We start from the raw sequence: 16,155 nt of genomic DNA, 5'->3' as shown, positions 1-16,155 counted from the left end.
TGCTCAAGGAAGTTCTGAGGAGACTTAGGTTAGTGGGGTTGAAAGTTACGTTAGCCAAGTGGGATATCTTGAAGAAGCAAATTGCATGTTTTGGTCATGTCATATCTAGAGAGGGAGTTAGAGTAAATGACGATAAAGTCAAAGCAATTGCAGATTTTGCAGCTCCTTTATCAGATGTATGGTGAAGAAATTAGTTTCAGTCCATCATGGTGGTTATATAGCAGTGGGTTATTTAGACAAACAAAGGGTAGGAATGAAAGGTTAATGGCTCCTGTAGATAAGGAAGCCTTTGCAGTAGCATTTAAAATGTTAATCTATTATATATTTGGCAATGTGTGTATGTATGTATGTATGTATGTATGTATGTATGTATGTATGTATGCATGATTGGTATGGGCGCCCGGGCCGTCGGTCTGACAGGACTGAAATTCGGAACGGAGATGGGTTTCCACCCCGGGAAGTTCGAGACCTACGTTGGGGAGCCTGGGCTCCCAAAATTTCTACTTCCCCCCCTCCGAAGGGTGAGAAGGGATTCCCTGAAACAGAGCTGGTTCTGCCCGTGGAACGGGGCTGGCTATGCCCGTAGACTTAGTTACTTTACAAATTTTTATATATATGACTTATCATTTGGAAAAGAATACTATAGGCGGGTAAACATCAATGACATCAAAGAGGGTGGTTTTAGAAAGGGGTTGATATAGAGAGAGAATGAGAGGGAGAAAAAATGAGAGAGAGTAGACAGGGTGTTAGGGAGAAGAAAGGAAAAGAGAGAGAGAGAGAGAGAGAAGAGAGAGAGAGAGAGAGAGAGAGAGAGAGTTGGCATTACTGAGAAGAAAGAGGGTAAGAGACAGTGATTGTTGGGAGAGAGAGAGAGAGAGAGAGAGAGAGAGAGAGAGAGAGAGAGTTGAGGAGGTGTTAGGTAGGAGAAAGATGGGAAAAGTGAGAGAGGGAGAGAGAGACAGACAGAGAAGAGCGGTTGTTTGGAGACAGAGAGACAGAGAGTTGGTATTAGTGAGAAGAAAGAGTGAAAGAGACAGGGATGGTTGGAGACAGAAAGAGAGTCAGAGATAGGAGCATTCTCTTTTCTTTCTTTTCCATTTCAGTTTCAAGCGCCTTCAGTTCCCAGTCAGGTTGGCTTTTGCCATGAATATCAATAAAGCCCAGGGACAGTCTCTCAGAGTAGCTGGCATCAACTTGGAGCAACCTTGCTTTTCTCACGGGCAGCTATAGGTGGCGTGCTCAAGAGTGGGCTTTCCAGAATGCCTGTTCATTTTGTCACCGGAGGGAAAAACAAAGAAAATAGTCTACCAAAAAGGCTCTCTGGTGAACTGGAATCTCTCTGCCAACACCAAGAATTTTTATTTCCATATATGTTTATGATGCTTCATTTTGATAGTCATTTTCAAGGATGTTTGTTTTGTCAGATTTGCATTCCTCACAATTCAGGTCATGGTACTGTATTCATTTGTGGCTTGATTTATCTATTTTCTTTTCATAAACTATGCTCTGGGTTACACAGACCAATCTAGCTGGGTATGGGCGGGTAAACAGCTAGTAGGGAATAAAGGGGAAGTTCTTACAGACCACAAGCCATTATTGGATCTTTTCAATAAGCCAGATCGGTCGCCCAAAAGAGCTCGATGGATCCTAACTAACAGAGATTTGATGCAAAGCTCATATACATAAAGGGCAGACACAATGCTGTAGTAGATGCCCTTAGTAGAAGTTTTTGTGATACCGAAGGATTCAAGTTGGAGTGGTTACTGGTGATTCTATGCAGTGGGATATTAGTCTCATAGAGCAAAGACATAGGGGTTTATGAAATCCTCTGTAGGGATTGTGATAAGTCATACTATGGATTCACGGTAAATCTCTCTAGTAAAGATTCACTCATCATAAATGCTCAGTTAGATATGGACAACACAGTTCAGCAATTTTCCATAATATAAATAACAAGAACCATACAATGAATTGGAACTCATCCCGAATTTTATACAAGAACAGCTGTCGATACAAATGTCAGATGGTAGAATCTTCACTGATAAAACAAGATAATAGGATCAACCTTTCCAATGGAGCCTTGGACTCTTACATTATAGGCAATGTCTCCTGTAAGGCAACGATGAAGAGGATTAAGACAATTAACAGAACCAATGTCGGCTTAGCGGTAACCCTAGGCATCACCTAAGGGCTTATCTCCCACCATATATTTCGCCAGTGTAACTTCTTTTGTCGTTCACTACTTGATAAGGGTGGAAGTTAGTCCACCGAAATATAGTCCTTAACTTTAAACCAGTGTTGTAATGGGCCTTTTATACCTGAGATGTATCGTGTTTTAACAGAAGAATTTATTTACGTGTATATATATATATATATATATATATATATATATATATATATATATATATATATCTATAATATATATATATATATTTCTTAGACGATATATTTTTTAAACTTGTTTTTTTTATCTTATTAGTTTCCTGTTAATTTTATTACGACAGCAGTAACTGCAATGTTGTGATGTAGTTTTAATAGCTACATAAATAGGCATCTGGCTAAGCGAGTGGGAATAAAGGGTTTTGAATAATTTCTTCTTTATTATATAAATTACTATATGACTTTAGCTTTAAACTTGAATGTTCTAACTGGCCTTTTATACTTGATAGATCCTGTTTGTTAACAGGAGAATACACACACACACACACACACACACACACACACACACACACACACACACATATATATATATATATATATATATATATATATATATATATATATAATATATATATATATATATATATATATATATTTCTCAGACGATATATTTTTAAACTTTTTTTTATCTTATTAGTTTCCTGTTTAATTTTATTACGGAAATTTTAAATGCGTGACAGGAATGGAATGGTATTATAGGTTTATTTATTTAGCCAGATATTTTATCGAACAAATGTTTCAAATCCCAGTGAGTTCCCCTCGTCTTTATTGTTGATGGCTCCCGGCTCTGCCAACGCGGAATCAGAGGAATTTATTTCTGGTGATAGAAATTCCTTTCTCGATATAGTGTGGTTCGGATCCCACAATAAGCTGTAGGTCCCGTTACTAGGTGACCAATTGGTTCCTGGGTACGTAAAAATATCTAATCCTTCGGGCCAGCCCTAGGAGAGATGTTAATCAGCTCAGTGGTCTGGTAAAACTAAGATATACTTAACTTTTTTTATTGTTGATGGCATACATACCGCACAAAAGTCTAACCTATACTTTCATTTTTATTTTCACTGTTTGGGTATTAGAGATACTTTGACAGAATAAATCAATAAAAGTTACAACAAATAAGTATTTTTGGCTGTGATGGAATTAATGTGCTTAACAGAGGGCCTGTAAAATTAAGTATACATTGAATCAGTAGCATAATGCTTGCATCATTGTCCATGCTTCATGTTCTAGCTTTTGGCTAAACAATACTAAAGATTATTTTTCACTGAAACTGCTTTGGTATCATACTAAAGTTGTTGTAATTTGCGTGGAACGAATCTGTAAATAGAATAAAATTTGGATAATAAGAAAATCTTGTGATTTGAACAGTTTGAAAGAATAAGTCTAAGTGTAGCCTAGACTAATGCGATAGATCACAATTATTGAAAGCTCATGGTTCGTTTGCGTTCGATCTGAGGAAGTGTTTCATGCAAGGTCGACTTTTATGTGCTTGGGCTGGCATATTATCTATACAGATCAGCATATTTATTAATTATGCAAGAATGAGCGAGCGTCCTATGTATATAAAACGTTCAGATATGCTACTGAAGAAATAGTTTGACATTTATCGAAATAAGCCAACGATGTCGGAAACTTTGATTATCAGGCAATCACATGTGCTACAGGTACAAAGGTACCAAGTGTGTGGATAGGTGAAATGGAACCGACTATAGGTGATGGTATATTACTGGGAAGAAGAAATCATCACCCTGTGAATTTGCTGACATATTAAACTGCTGTTTTATTTCTAATTGAAGTAATTGTCTCACCTTCCTGTAATATCAGCTGGTCTTCTTGTAGATATACATTGTAATATGTAAGTACGATCTGTTTATTAAGAATAACATTAGCTTCAGTGTAGTATTGTCTACGAAATTTACATTTTGAAATATGTTTGAACGTTTATACATTGTAATCATATTTTTAAAGGGTGTTCATATGTACATGTGTACGGTTATATATATATATATATATATTATATATGTATATATATATATATTGATGTTATTATATACATAAATATATACATATAGATATGTGTACACACACACACACACACACACACACACATATATATATATATATATATATATATATATATATATATATATATATATATATATATATATATATTATATATATATATATATATATATATATATGTATATATATATATATAAAGTATACACACACACACAACACACACCACACACACACACACACATATATATATATATATATATATATATATATATATATATATATATATACATATATATACACACGTACACATGTACTTATGAAACCCCTTAGAAATATGATTACAATGTGTAAACGTTGAAACGTATTTCAAAATGAAAATTTTGTAGACAAACTACACTTGAAACTAATGTTATTCATAACCTGCAATCTCGTCAATGCGATCAGAAATGTTATGTCTTTTGTCTCGTTTGAACATTCTTAGGAATTCACTGTTTATAACTTCTCTGGAACTCCAAAACACTCGAGCCTGTACTGTTTTCGCATCCAACTGCCTGTCCCTCATTATCGACCTAATTTTTTTGTTAAAATGTATCAGTACCTATTATATATATATATATATATATATATATATATATATATAATATATATATATATATATAATAATAATATAATAATAATAATAATAATAATGATAATAATAATAAAAATAAAAGGAGCCCATAAAAACACCAAAATATATTAATCTCTGGGGAAGTGATTTTCCTGTAAATCCGATGTAAGATTGGTCACAGTCCTGGCATGGGATTTCGTAAACCCCTTTGTCCCTGGGGGATGTCTTTTGTTTGACGTTAATCAGGGATTTGGCTAAGGTTTTTGGGTAAGTAAATGCAAAAGGGTTAGATTTTTCGAGGGTCTGAGTCACCGTCTTAATCATGTCCAGGTGTGGAATTTTTATTTTAATGTTGGGTGTATCTCTACCGACCCAAAGGCAAAGGCAAAGGCAAAAGGCAAAGGCAAATTTGATTCTATCGAGGTGTTCACAGAGGAAAAAATATTGTTGGATTTTAATAGAGGCGACTTGGCACATCGATGCCATAGCTTCCAATACACAAAATGCCGATCATGGACCAAATTACAAGCATTTCTGAAGGCAGCCTATGGAACAAAGGAATACAGAGATATAGTGAGAAACACAAGTGGTTTCTACAAGATTAGGAAAGGTCAGAGGACAATGGTTGAGCGCAGTTCTCAACTTTTTGACTCAACGGGAGAATGGATACAGAAATTGAAAAATTCCTCATGGGTAAATGGGAATGATAGCTCACTTAACAACCTTCAGAAACTTATTCATTTTTCTCAGCTTCACGACGTTTCAGACGCCATTTTAGATAACTTTGATGAAAAGATTGAACCTACATCAGATTAAGAACTGATTTATTCCCAAATTCAGAAACACATGTCCATATGTCCCACAGTGGACGTTTTTTAATGGGATCAGTCCAAGAAATACAACACAAAGATATCCAAATTTTTCTTCTCCCCATTTATGTGCAAAAGCAGAATATAAGAGAGGATCTATGGGTCAAGGGCAACATTTGCGTTGTTTCTATTGTAATAAACCAGGGCACACAGAGAAAGAATGTAGAGCCAAATATTATGGAATACAAAAGTGCAGAGCACTTGTGGCAGTCTTGTCCATCTCAGAAACGGAGGGATACAAGACGCACACCTCAGAAATCCAGGAGTTATAATATAAGAACTTCCCAAGCAGGTTACTCATGGGGGCAAAGAGATCGGCGAGGAATGCCGAGCAACACAAAGGGTACAGATGATTTGTATGTGACATTGTGGTCTCGTGGGGGACGCCCCAGAGCCCAGGCCAGTTGTACATGTATTAGTGGGAAAAATGAAGATCCCAATTTTTATTGATACGGGAGCCTTCGTAAACCTTATGAGCAATAATTTGTATCAGTCCATGTTCTCCCAATACCCTTTGAAACCATCAAGGGAGACGGTGTGTAATGTTCAAGCCCATAGATTTCATAAGAGTACGGTTCGCTCTGGGTGATAGAGTGTTGATAGAACCATTTTTGGTGATAAAAGGGGTTGCAGTGGGCAACAGACTTTTTCTGGGCCATCCTGTATGTAGGAGACACAGGATATCGGTCCATACAGGTGTTAGTGCATAACGATTGGGATACCGGTTGTTTTTATTCCATACGTGGATATATATGGAACTGAGAAAAATGAAGATAATGAGGTTAATATAGGTGAAAATGGTGGGCATATCGGTGATACTAGTGGTAATACTGGTGGTGATATTGGTGATTATACTGGGGATATTGGTGATTATACCAGGGATATTGGTGATCATAGTTGTGTTAATGGGGATACCGGTGATAATGGTGGTTATAATAGAGATACTGGTGATAATTTTGGGGGCATTAACAGTGGTGGCATGGGATATAACAGTGGTGATACTAATACTAACTTTGGGGTTATGGTGGATGGAATGGAAAATAACTATAAGTAAGGGTGATATTTATGTGGATAGGGAACATGACAGTACTATGTGTAATGACCACAAAAATAAAGGTGGTTTATCAGAGGATGTTATTTTAAATCCAGGCACAATGACGATGGTGAAAGGCAGACTGAGGAAAGTGAAAAAGCCCAAGGGTATGTATAATTGAGGTTAGTGAAAAATTAAAAGGTGTCATCACAACCATCGGTGAATACTTTATGTGGTAGACCTCCAAGATTGGAATAGTGATAGTGGATCAGTGGCTATTGTAGATGGGAAAACTGAATATTCAGAGGCAGAAATGCAAATAAAGAAGAAAATCTTTAGGAATCACTTAGCTAATGCAGACTACAAGGAGCATTTAGAGTCTCAAAGCGAGGTTTTGGCCGAATTTGGGGATATTGTGGCCTTAAAAGGGGATAAGTTAGGACTGACTAAAGTGTTAGAACATAAAGTGAATCTAGTGAGTGCAGAAAAATGGACAAACCCCATCTTTATTCCCGAATACCACATATCCTACAAAATCAGAGAACAGGTAGAGAAAGAGGTCAGTAAATGGGAAGAGGAAGGAATTATTAGGCCCAGTGCGTCCCCATACAACTTTCTCTTGTTGGTGGTACCCAAGAAGTACAGCTCTGTCCGGGTATGCAAAGATTTCCGCCGTCTAAATGAAAAAAAAAAAAAAAAAAAAATTCCTGACCGTTATCCAGTCGCGTGCATACCAGAACCTTTTTGTAGGAATTGGAGGACGTAGAATATATTGTTCAATAGACCTATGCAAGGATGTTTGCAGGTTCCCCTTAGTGAAGAGAGCCGCGAACTGACTGCGTTTTAATTGCACAAGGGGCATTTTGAATATATGCAGATGTCATTTGGTTTGTCAGGTAGTCCTATGACTTTTACGAGGTTGGTAAACACAGTTTTGCACGGGCTGTTAGGCAAAAACGTTTTCATGTACATGGATGACATTGATTGCAACAGACTTGATCGACCATCACATGGAAGTGCTTAAGGAAGTTCTTAGGTGAGTTAGGTTAGCAGGATTGGAAATTAAGTTAGCGAAGTGTTCCTTCTTGAAGAAGCAAATTGCATATTCAGGTCATGTCATATCTAAAGAGGGAGTTCGAGTCCTGTCCTTAAGACAAAGAAGCAAATTAGGTCATTCCTGGGGATGGCATCGTTCTTTAGAAGGTTCGTGAAAGGGTTTTCTAGCATAGCTCTTTTAACAGATGTGTTGCAGGAAGATATTCAATTTTATTGGGGTGAACCGCAACAAGAAGCTTTTCAGAAAGTTAAGGACGCATTAATGAATCCACCGTTCTGAAATTTCCGGATTTCAGCGGACCTTTCACACTAGTGACCAATTCCAGTTAGGAAGATGTAGGTCCTTGCTTTATGAAAAAATTTGAAGGAAAACTCCCTCCAATAGGTTATTATAGCAAGAAATTTAATACCAAGGGTAGCAATGAAAGGTTAATGGCTACCGTAGATAAGGAAGCCTTTGCAGTTGCATCAAGCTTGGTTCTTTTAAAAATGTTACTAATGGGGAATAGAATAAGAGCTCTATGGTTCCTAACCAACAGAGATTTCTATGCAAAGCTTAAATACATTGAGGGCAAAGACAATATCATGGCGGATGCCTTTAATAGAAGTTTTTATGATATGGAAGGATTCCAAGTTGGGGTGGTTCTAGTGATTCTGTTCCATGGGATATCAGTCTTATAGAACAAAGACAAGATGAGGATGAAATTTTGGCAGCCGCAAAAGCGTTCCTCAGAGGTGATTTAGTCAGGAAAGTTTATAAGTTACCTTTTTCAGGTTTAGAATTAGAGGGTAATCTGTTGGTCAGGAAAATTAAATATAAATTAAGGATAAATGAAAGTAAAGGGGACACGACACACATCGTGATTCTGGAAGTCCTGGTTCAAGTGGTTTTAGATATAGTGCATTGCAAATTTGGTAGTCCACATTTGGAGGTAGAAAAAACGTATACTGAGATGCATAATGATTATATTTGGAAGAACATGTGGACAGTTCATATCCGATACAAAGTAGGACTTTTCAGAGGATACACATGGATATCTAGGGGAATTTTTGTGAATCAGGGTAAGGCCACAAGTATTTATTAGTAATAATAGATGAACTGACAAGAGCAGTGGAAATCTTTCCACTTAGAAACAAAACAAGCGACGAAATGGCTGTAGCATTTTTTCAATGGAGTCATCTGCAAATATGGCTCTCCCGAACTTGTGTTGAGCGGTAATGGTAGAGAATTTGTAAACAAGACCTTGGATTGTTTGGCAGAAGTTATGGGGATGCAGAAAGTAACAATCATTCCATACAGACCTGAAGCTAATGGGTTATGTGAACGAGCAAATAGGAAAGTGCTTGAAGATCTCAGGAAGACTATAGGAGGAAATGATAGGAACTGGGATATATATATATATATATATATATATATATATATATATATATATATATATATATATATATATATATATATCGAGCTACAATGTCCTTTAATATAATTCTAATTCGCTCTACCTCGGAATTAATATATTTTCATATATGCTTAACCGAAGGGGAATTTTTTCTCGATAATAGACTTGCCTGGACCAGGGCGCGAACCCATGGATCCTTTCAAATCCAGGAACGTCAGTGGAGCTTTTACCTACTACACCACCGCGAGAGGCTAAAAGTTCATGTCGCTTCTCACCCTCATATACCTTTCGCGCGCAGGTAATTAGTTGGTTTGGAGACAACATCAACCCACCTCGACTCCGGTAGTGTTTGTAGTGTTTTTGACAGCACGTAGCCAATCTATAAGTCATATCACATTTCCGTGATTCATATACATATATCGAACTACAATGGGTCCCCCCCTTTTAATATCTAATTCGGTCTACCTCGGAATTAATAATATTTTTCATATATACTTAACCGAAGGGGAAAATTTTTTTTCTCGATAATAACTTACCTGGACCAGGGAGTCGAACCCATGGATCCTTTCAATTCCAGGAATGTCCCCCCCCCCCCAGTTGGGGGGGGGGGGGGGAAGCTTTTTTACCTACTACACAACCGCGAGAGGCTAAAAGTTCATGTCGCCCTCTCACCCTGATATACCTTTCGCTCTGCAGGTAATTAGTTTTTTTGGGTTTGGAGACAACATCAACCCACCTCGACTCCCCCGGTAAAGTGTTTGTAGTGTTTTTTGACAGCACGGTAGCCAATCTATAAGTCATATCACATTTCCCCCGTGATTCAATATACTATCGAGCTACAATGTCCTTTAATATATCTAATTCGCTCATACCTCGGAAATTAATATATTTTTCATATATGCTTAACCGAAAACCCGGGGTTTTTTTGGGTTTATTTTTTTTTTCTCAATAATAGAACTTGCCCTGGACCCCCAGGCGTGAACCCCGCCCATGGATCCTTTCCAAAAATACAGGGAACGTCAGTGAGCTTTTTACCTACTACACCACCCCGCGATAAGGCTAAAAGTTCATGTCGCCCTCTCACCCTCATATAACCCTTTGTTTTTCGCTGCGCAGGTAATTAGTTGGTTTGGAGACAACATCAACCCACCTCGACTCCGGTAGTGTTTGTAGTGCTTTTGACAGCACGTAGCCAATCTATAAGTCATATCATTTCCGTGATTCATATACATATATCAAGCTACAATGTCCTTCAATATCTAATTTGCTTTACCTCGGAATTAATATATTTTCATATATGCTTAAAGGATTTTATTAAAATGTCTCCATTCGAAGCATTATTTGTTGCCTATACCTTATTATGGAAATGATACAATTGAGGTATCAATCTCTACGGGAAAGGAGAGACATGCTTGTCTCATCCATAATCTCGAGGCTAAGACCCCAGAAATGGTGGAAAAATAGCAAAGGGAAATCAGTAAATGTTAAAGTTGCCATTGGATATAATGTATTCCTGAAAATTCATGTGAGAAGGGAATTTAATTATAAGTTAGGTCCAAAGTTTGAGGGCCCTTTTAGAGTCATTGAAGAAAAGAGAGGAAACAGATTTGTAGTCTTAGAAGAAAATACAGGTCGGTCTAGATTGACATATATATCAGAGATCAAGAAGACTGGAAAATGATAAAATGGTTATATTGCGCAGTTGCATTGTTTCTCTATTTTGCAAATGGATGAATAAATGGGAAATATACTGACCTGTAGAAGTTTTATATTTTAATTAATCAGTCTCTGGGTAATTGTTGGAATACTGAAATAATCTGGGTGAAATATGTCGGAAAATACCGTGGAGTTGTGAAATATTAGAAGGAATTTTTGGTGATGATTCTTGGTGGTGATTTCTGTGGGTGATGATTTTGGTGGTGATTTTTTATGGTGTTGATTTTTGGCGGTGATCTGTGGTTTTATGAGCCAATTGGTTGGTGATTGTGGTTCTTTCTGGTGTTATGGCTCTTGGGGTGGTACTGGTCCAATATGGTTGATATTTTCTGGTGAAGAGGTGTATTCAATGAGGTTATATTCACCAGTGGTAATATGACGGTCTATGGTTGATAATTCGTGGATTGTGTTTCTATGAGGTTATATCCCGCCGAGGTGGTTTCTTGTGTGTTATATATATATATATATATATATATATATATATATATATATATATATATATATATATATATATATATATATATATATATATATATATATATATATATATATATATATATATATATATATAATCTAAGCCATTTAAACACCGCCAAATATACCTCAAAGGAAACCATTTGTGATACCGCCACAAACACACACACACACACACACACACACACACACACACACACACACATATATATATATATATATATATATATAATAATATAATATATATATGTGTGTGTGTGTGTGTGTGTGTGTGTGTGTGTGTGTGTGTGTGTGTGTGTGTGTTGCGGTATCACAAATGGTTTCCTTTGAGGTATATTTGGCGGTGTTTCATATCGGTGGTTATATAATGGAGGTGGAGAATTTTGGGTTCCCGTGCGGACAATGAGGATATTTTGAGGATTAATGTGTGTCTGTGGTATCAATGAGGATTTATACATATTAGTGTGTTTCTGTGGTATAAGTGAGGATTTTTAAGGATTAATGTGGTTCTGTGGTATCAGTGAGGATTTATGAAGATTAATTTGCTTCTGTGGTATCAGTGAGGATTTCTTGAGGATTTTTGAGAATTAAGGAGGTTATGTGGTATCAGTGAGGATTTATTTAGGATTCCCCAGTGAGGATTAATGAGGATTTGGGGCTAATTTGAGGTGACTTCGGGATTTACGAGGCTAACTAGACAGGGCAATGTCGCTGTTTGGGGATGTGTTGAATAAACAGGTTATTAGGTGCTGACAATGTTGTGGTGTCTTGGATGAGACCAATTGTTGATATTTTCTTTTGGAAGTAGATACTCAGAGCTATTTACTACCTTCCGGAATTCTAGATGATGAGGTCCCATTGCGAGGAAGTTTAAGGGGCCATTCGTGAAAACTGCTGATTTGTTGTGGCAATAATTTGTGTGATACATACTTCATTTCGTAATGTGAGGAAAGAGTTGAATTATTAATTTTTATTGTCGGAAATCTATAACGAGGATTAATTGGTGTGTGTGGGTGTTTTTTTACATAAGGTTTTCCTGGATGACATGTTGTTGTAGAGAGTTGGTAGAATTTATCTTGAGATACATAACATAGAAATGAGAGTTAAACTTTATATTTGATGGAGATTAGTCATATAAACATTACGGGGTTCTGTTGGTGTACTTGGCAGTTAAGGAGTTAATTGTGTGATCAGTTAATGATAAAAGTTCTCCCAGTAATTTTAATAAAGTGGTCATTAGATAAAGACCATGTTTATTTAGTGAGGAATTTCTGTCTTTAGTAATTGACTATGAGGTTGGACTTGTTAGTTCATGACAGATTCATGTATGAAAAATTAGGAATTTATTTCAAGTAATTCAGAAACTTGTCAGGGTCAGTTAGAATTTTTTAATGACGAAACACAGGCTCATGATGATTTTAGAGAATTCCCAATCTCATACCATGTGGTAACAAACGAAAACAACTTAGGATCTACTGCGCCAGATGTTGGGTCCTCACTATGGGCAGTGAGGTCACTGATCGCCACTACTACAAGGATCGAAACTCTTTGATGGCTCGTGTGGAGTCATTTCAGTATAATTTATGGGACAAACCAGGGATCTACGATACTTCTACGAGGTGGTTGCAGCAATCACTTGCAGGGGAGTCGCAGAATATTTCAATTTCAGCAAAGAGGAGGCGGATACGGTTCTTCCATCAGATGATGGGGGATCTACAATTCATCAACGAGGGTGTTTAGGGTACACCTACATATGTAAGTGTTTACATAATAAAAATATGGAATGTTATTCTATATACAGGGTCAGGCAAAATGATCTGACACATTTGTAGGTTAAATAAAAGGCAAATAAAGTAAAGAAACAAAAATGTGTTTTTATTTTCGAAAAGTACATATAATGCCATTTTTTTTCATTTAATGCCATTTTGTTTTGTTTGTTTATAATGCCATTGTTTTTCGTTTCTTTTAATTGGACTGGTGAGCATCGCGCTTTCATTGTGGAAACGTTTATCAAAACAAACGAATCTGTAACTGCAACACAAAGAGCGTTCCGTTTGCACTTCAATCTTGATAGACATGATCCCGTACCAGCTCGAAACACGATCTTGTTATGGGTTACCAACTTCAGAGCTACTGGATCTGCATTGAAACGAAAATCAACCGGCCGACCTCGGACCGCCAGAACTCCAGAAAATGTGGCAGCGGTAAGAGCTTCAGTTCAACAGTCTCACTCCGTTCCACATTTAAACGCGCCCAGACTCTTAGACTTTCCGAAAGAAGTTTGCGAAGAATTCTTCACAATGATCTTCAAATGCATCCATACAAAATGATGTTGACACAAGAACTCGGCGAAAGAGACACTGAAACTCGCAGAGCATTCCACATGAAATGACCCGCCGAGTTATAGACAACTTTCGTGAACGCCTTCGACAGTGTGTGGACAATAATGGACCCCATTTGACTGATTTAATTTTTAAAACATAATGAAACAAAATGGCATTATATGTACTTTTCAAAAATAAAAACACTTTTTTGTTTCTTTACTTCATTTGCATTTTATTAAACGTACAAATGTGTCAGATCATTTTGCCTGACCCTGTATATAAAAGACTAAAACTAAAGAGGTCAACCAGATTGCTTGCAGGAATGTGATCAGACTAGAGACGCTAAAGATGACGTATACAATAAGTATGTAGGCTAAGTTGACATGCCGTCACCTGTAGTCATTCATTTGTTTATAAACTTTAGTCCAAGCTTCCTGCTTGAGACAAACACCGTGACCTATAATTCAAACGGCCTACGTGATCTGTAGTGTGTCTCATTGTATGTATGTTCATATGTTCGAACTACTGTCTGTTCCTTTATGACTGGTAACCGAGATGGTAGTAGAAGCAGAATAGAGTTAGCTATCGTCATTAGAAGACCTGTACCTCTTTACCTAAGCTTTATCATGTAGAGAGAATAGAATTAGCCATCATCATTGGCAGAAGCGATCAAGCTATCGTCATTAGAAGACTTGTTCAATCATACCTGATCTTCACCATGTAAATTCAGAGAATATAAGTATTTTTGTACTTCGTGGTTTCTACTAGATCCTCACATCATTGCCGAATCATCATGAGTTTAACACATCGTCGTCATAACCAAGAAGATAATACCGACTTCGTAAGTGATCTACAAACCCCAAGACACTCCCATGAATATGTAAGTGCAATACCAACTGACTTAGCGTAAGATTATCGCAAGTCTAACACTACCTCATAGGGCGACTTATTATACAAGGCAACAGCCCTAAAAGTGGTGGCAGCGGTCCAGAAGAACTCTACAACTTCTCCGAAGAAAAACCAGAATAATAAATCATGAAGTCAACGACGACGAAAGCAAGAGATTCTTCAAGCAACTTAGTATCATCGTTTAGTGAATAACTTAAAAAAAACAAAACCGACGTGTCCTTTTCCTACGGCAACGCAAGCTTCGTCTCTCATTAGAATCATTCAAGAAAACATCGTTATTGAGCGTTTCCGGCACTTCAAGAAACAAACCGAACGCGTCTGCAGCATCGGATCTTAAAGGGCTCGAATCATCGAAACAACGCGCACGGGGGAAACTCAAGCCAAAAGCCAGGTCATCCGCTAAATAGAGAAGGAGGACCAAGGCCGTATGTCGTTATCGGAACACCGTGACTTCCCACAAAAGCAAGCTAAGTACAATTTTTTATTCATTTGGAGTAACTTTGAGTGTTTCCTTTGCAGGTTGAATTTCGTTATTCCTGTGGCTGAAGTTACGAGACATTCTTAATCTTACTTTTTTACAGAAATTATCTACATCATTGTGATTTCGCTACTGCGAGTTTTTATCTTTGAGTGTCTGTTTCCAGAAGTTCTACTGAAATATCATAATCATATACTATGTTAATTTTATCATTTTGGGTGATTATTAATCCCTTACGTAACAAATCATATTAAACAGTGAATATGCGTTTACGCAGTGGACGTCTGTATTTATACAGATGCATGGATAGGGTCGTTAAGCACCGTAGTGATTAGAAAACACACAAAAACAAGTGGAACACCCGTACAAATCTAGATAAATTAGAGGTAACACTATTTCGGGTCATGACAATAAATGCTCTTTTGCAAAGTCCCGATCTCAGTTTTAGCCTTGAGTTTTTTGAGTTATATGCATAAAATATCGAACCTCAATGACTCAACTTAACTTTTAAAATATGGCTGGATTGCAAGGAATAACATGTCTATAAAAAACTTTCATTAGGCTAAATGCGCTGACCAGGATCCCTCACTATTTCAAATTTTAGCAAAGAATGAAGTAAACAACAGCAAGTACAAACAATTAATATTGAATGCAGTAGAAATAACTTGTCTTAGTAGTAATCGCTCAATTCCTAATAGTTCGTCATTCATAGTTTTGCTGCTTTATACGTAACCAACGACAGAATGCAAAAAACACACAATACGTTGTCGATGGTAATAAAGAGAAGGATCCTAATTATTACAAAAAGAAATAGGTAAACAGTAGCCCTTTCAGAAACAAACAAATCGTGCTTAAAGCATACTTGGTTACTATGTCATCCAGTCAAGCGGTCAAGGTTAGTTAAATCTGCCGAGTTTTCAAAGCAAAGCAAATTCCACACAATAAGCGACTCTAGCAGAGTGGGGAAAAGCGATGTTGGATCATACATGCCAATATCTTTTTGAATTAAAAAGGATTTTTCCTAGGAATCACACAACTGTATCAAGT

General features: G+C 37.0%; 1 protein-coding gene across 1 annotated transcript in view; it reads left to right on the top strand.

Annotated features, from left to right (window-relative positions):
• LOC135202484 (von Willebrand factor A domain-containing protein 8-like) overlaps positions 1-16,155 on the top strand; it is a 672,011-nt gene that overhangs the window by 295,276 nt on the left and 360,580 nt on the right. The gene's annotated exons all lie outside the window — the stretch shown is intronic.

This window comes from Macrobrachium nipponense, chromosome 30, assembly GCF_015104395.2.
Source record: "Macrobrachium nipponense isolate FS-2020 chromosome 30, ASM1510439v2, whole genome shotgun sequence".
In the NCBI taxonomy this organism is placed as follows: Eukaryota; Metazoa; Arthropoda; class Malacostraca; order Decapoda; family Palaemonidae; genus Macrobrachium; species Macrobrachium nipponense.
Note: the sequence above shows the minus strand (reverse complement) of the source record. Positions and strands in the feature narration are given on the sequence as shown.